We start from the raw sequence: 5,248 nt of genomic DNA, 5'->3' as shown, positions 1-5,248 counted from the left end.
TGACAATCAAAGGGGAGACTACTGTCCACCTGTGTCCCATGGTCTCTTATCACACCTTCAGTGTTAAGTAGACTACCACCTATGTGGTAGTTAATGGGTACTGAGTTTTTGCAAGGAGGGATGCCAAGGCAGTGTCAACATTGAGCTTGAGTCCATGGCTTTATCACCAGGCATCTGTTGCAGTAAATATGACCCTGTCTCTCTCTCTCTCTCACTCTCTATACATATATATGTATATATGCACGCATACATATAAACATCCATTGGTGTACATATTGATATACATATAGGCACATATACAGTCCACCTTTCATGGTGAGAATATTGAGTATGGGAAGGTTGTGAGATATACAGTTATGTCATAATATTGCACAGTGTTGTGCGGAATGCATTGAAGTTGTTCTCAGCCCATGTAGCTTTAGCAGGCCTCACTAGCTGCAACACTGCAAACCTGACGAATCATACCCACAGTGTTCAACCACGACATGTCATATGCCAGCACTGTATGCTGTCTGGTTTACCACACACTACAACCTATATCGAAATATGCACATAAAAACCAGTGTTCAACAACACATATATATATATATATATATATATATATATATATATATATATATATATATATATATATATATATATATATATATATATATATATATATATATATATATATATATATATATATATATATATATATATCCACCTTTAGGTTCATAGGTTCATACTAGGCTATCTGCCCTAGGGCATTTATAAGCCTAGCCAGAATGTGTTTGGCTTTTGCCACCCATTTTAAATTAATTTTGCTATGCCCTTTTTTTGAGGTTAGTATACTGTGCCTCTGTCTAACAGTGACACAGAAGTCATACCCGGGGTAAACCTATGATCTCCCATCCACTCATCAAGATTCCTCTTGAAGAGAGTCAATGAGGGACTCTGCCTAACCTGGACTGGGATTTTATTCCAGAGTGAAGGGAGCCTCTGGGTTATGAATCTGTCCCTCCAGCATGTCCTATTTATTTCAGTGCTGAGGTTCAAGTCTCTCGAGTGTGTAGCTCGATAGGATTTGGATTTTCTGAGGTGCAGCATGTCCATTAATTCCGGGTTGGACATGGCTTTATGTCAGGCACAGATCGCTCTGAACAGGTGGTATGCCACTGAGTAGAGCTGGAGTTTCTTTAACCGGGCAGCATATGGCATCTGTTTGAGCCCTTTGATCCTCTTGGTGAGGTACTTTTGGGTCTTTCCAGTTGCTGCAGGTGTCTGGTAAGGTACATCCCAAAGGGGGCATTGTACTCAATTATGGGCCTGATGAGGGATGAGTAAAGAGGCACGATGACCTCCCTGATCTAGATGTGAATCCCTTCATGATTAGGTGGGCTATATAAAATGTTTTTCTAACCACTTTGGCCACGTGGTTGTCAAATGAGAGATTGCTATCAACTTGGGTCCCCAGGTCCCTAATTACTTCTTCTGTACTTAATGGATTACCACCTATGTGGTAATTTGTGGGCACTTTGTTTTGCCAAAGGGATGACTATACACTTTTTGGCGTTTAGCTTGAGGCCATGGCTCTGGCACCAGTTGTCTGTTTCTATAAGGCCCTTTTGGAGGATGCTTGTGTCGGCTGGAGAGTCGATTATGGCACCCAGTTTGCAGTCATCTGCGAACTTGGTCAGCCACAGTCCTTCCGTGTTGGCCTGTACCTCCGAGAAATATATACTGAACAAGAGAAGTCCCAGGACTGAGCCTTGTGGGATGCCACTTGTAACTGGTTTGGAGTCTGACATGGCTCCAGCAATTCTAACCATGTGGGTTCTGTCCTTGAGCCAGTTTGCAACCCATCTAGTGACATAGGGGTTTATATTTAAGCTGGTGAGCTTATCTATAATGCCCGAGTGGGGTATTGTATCAAAGGCTTTTGCGAGGTCCAGGTAGGCTGTGTGGACCACCTTCCTCTCGTCAATGGCCTTGGTGACTGTTTCAAAGAAATCAACCAGGTTTAAGAGGCAGGATCTGCCCTTAACAAAGCCGAACTGGGTAGGATCCAGTGTCTGTAGGTCCCCAATATCTTTATTTATGAGGTCCATGATTATCCTTTCCATAGCTTTGTAGACCAAGCTAGTCAGGCTTATGGGGCGATAGTTTCCAGGATCTGTTGAGGCACCAACTTTGTGGAGAGGGACCACAGTTGCTGTACGCCACTCTTTGGGCACATATCCTGTAGTAAGGCTGAGATTGAGCAGTAGTTTTATGTTTGGGTTTAGCTCTTCTTGGAGTTCATGTAGGATGCAGCCTGGGACACCGTCTGGTCCCATTGATGCTGTGTTTTTTGCTTTGGAGAGGGCGGCTCTTACCTGAGCATCCCAGATGTCAGGGGGGCAGCAGTCTACTGGAATAGATATTTGCCCTTTTGGTGGGGGGGGAGTTTGCGCTGAACCTGTCAGCTAGGATGTTGGCAATGTCTGTGGGTTCAGTGTATTTTTTGTCATTTTGGACTAATTCTGAGCATATCTGGGAATTACCACCCAGGTTCCTAACATAACTAAAGAAAGCCTTGTGATTATCCTTAGTGTCCTGTGCAATTTTTCTCTTGAAGCTGGTCTTAGACGATTTTATGAGTGCCCGTAGTTTTTTGCTAATACTGATCAGAGATGCCTTCCCTTTTTGGAATTTTGCTCTATCATTTAGTAGCTTCCTCCTTCTATTGTATAGCTGGGGTCCACCAGACAGGACGTCTGCCTTTGGAGGATTGGGTCTTGGTTTTATTTGGGATCGCATGATCCATGCATTCCTGAAGGTGTTCATAGAATGCGTTTATAAAGGATTCTGTGGTCTGGGCCGTATTTTCCACAGGCCCGGGGGCTTTGAAGGATTCCACCTCAGTTTTGAGGAGTGTGAAATTTGCTTTAGAGAAGTTTTTCACTGTGGTTTTCTGGGCAGGGGGTGGTGTCGGGATGTGAACATCCAGTGAGATTAGTTTATGGTCTGATCTTACCAGTGAGGGATACACTTCTGGTCTGGAGCATAGAGTCCCCATGTTGGTGATGATCAGGTCCAGTATGTTTTCCCCTCTTGTGGGAGTGGTAACAAGTTGTTCCATAGCATTTGAGTTTATAAATTCTAGGAACCTTTGGGCTAGGGTGTTGGAGCTAGAGTAATGCTCCCAGTCTATGTTTGGGTAGTTGAAGTCGCCCAATATAATGGTGTTTGGAGAGACCTTCATATTTTCCAGTGTTCTCATGAAGGCCAAGTGGGGTTCCTGGGTTAGGGAGGGTGGTCTGTAGCAGGCTATAAACTGGAAGGCAGTTTTACCCACTGTTAGTTGCACATGGATAGTCTCTGATGCTTCGTGCTGTGCCACCAACCTGGAGGTGTGGGTATCTTTGACGAATATTGATACTCCCTCCTTTTGTGGTACGGTCCAAGATTTGGGGCCAAAAAGCATGGTATGAGGTATAACCTGGTAGTGCTGGGGTGCTCTCCTGGAGCCTTGAACCAGATTTCTGTTACTGCACAGATATCAATTTTCTCCATGCTAAGGAGAGTTTTGAGTGCGTGCATCTTGAGGTTTAGACTTCTGGCATTGAGTAGCATTACTCTTAGTTTCTTATCCCTTGTGATACCTATGGAGGTGGGTTTGTCTTTTGAGCCTTGCCTAAAAAAGGCACTATGGGGATAGCAAGAGCCTTTGCCAATATCCAAAAGCCCAGGGGTGACAGGTGCAGGCCGTCCCTAGCGAAGCATCGTGGCTTGTCGAGCATGTCATCCCAGGCTGACAGGCATTGGATCCCCTTTGAATGACACCAATAATTAAGCCAATTGTTGAAATTGATCATCTTGTCTTCATATTGTGGCATCATTCTTGGTGAGGGTAAGATGCTACTCAAGGTCAGGGTCATACCAGCCTGGGCCACATGCTCAGAGAGCTCCTCTATGTCTCTTTTCATGTAGTCCAGGGAGGTACGTCTCAGGTCATTCACACCAGCATGGACAATGACTGAGTCATATTTAACAAACGTTGCAGTATGTCCCTTGCTCTATGCACATGTACAGATGCTAATATATCTGACACAAACAGATCTCTTCATATGTGTGTGTCATACACACACAAGGACCACACTGTTGTAAGTCCATGTACCTCATGGCTGGCCTGTTTGGCCTTGCTGCAACATGAACAGGTGTCACATGTGAGCACACAGTAATATTAGTGGGTGTATATATAGCTACAAATGCTAAATTACCATACTAGCCTGGTACAGCTGTTGCCAATGCTAAGCTACACGTTGCTATGACTATCATGCATTTGTTACTCTGTCACATCTATGGTTATATAGCTGTATGCGCTACTCCCCCAAACAGACATTGTCCACACTACTGTACAGAACACAGATAACATGGCTCAGATGTTTGACATTTAATGCTGAGCTACATATATCACAGTTATGTCCCACTGCACACAGCTACACACTGATTTGTCTATGGCAGTAGTTATGCAGGGTATCTGTGCATAGATGCGTACTGCTGCCACATATTGATGTTTCAACGTATGTAGGGTGGTCTTCAAATACATCTACTACATGCCAGTAAATGCATACCTGTTACATATCTTTCCTTTGTATGAGTTCGTAGTTTTCAGTTAGCAGTATCTTTGGCTTAATGTAATTATTATTTTTGTTTATGTTTTATTTATTTTTTTTATTAGTTTATTATTATTTTTTTTCCACTGGTGTGGGTGGGGGTGAGTCTCTCTCACTCTGTCTCTGTCTCTGTGACTCTCTCTCTCTCTCACCATCTGCAATGGGGTGATTGCATGTGTGGCCAGCAGGTACAGCCTGCTTTTATGGGTATCTGCACATGTGCATGTGATGGCCTCTGCACCAATTGGTGGCCACCATTTGGTAATTGCATGCAGTCTGCTGTGTGGTAATTGCAGTACTCACTGTCATAGCAACCCAATGCTATAAATTGCTATGTCAGGTAGGCGTAGTCCTTTCAGCTTTCCAGAGTGGGGCCTATGCTTGTTTGCTGTGGACACCATTGTGTAAGTCAGAAGGTTGGTATAGTTCTTATATCTGAAGCTAGGGGTGTAGCCAGTGATATTATTTTTGTACTCAGACCTGAATGTTGCCACTTCCACTACACAGTTGTCAGTGTAGAATTGTGCTCACCCCTACATATGCTAACACAAGATACATGTGAGTATGTAGTTTCTTTTCTACTTCTACAATTTACTGCCATACAAAAG

The sequence above is a fragment of the Protopterus annectens genome, chromosome 5.part0, assembly GCF_019279795.1.
Source record: "Protopterus annectens isolate FY-2018-M chromosome 5.part0, PAN1.0, whole genome shotgun sequence".
Classification (NCBI taxonomy): Eukaryota; Metazoa; Chordata; order Ceratodontiformes; family Protopteridae; genus Protopterus; species Protopterus annectens.
Note: the sequence above shows the minus strand (reverse complement) of the source record.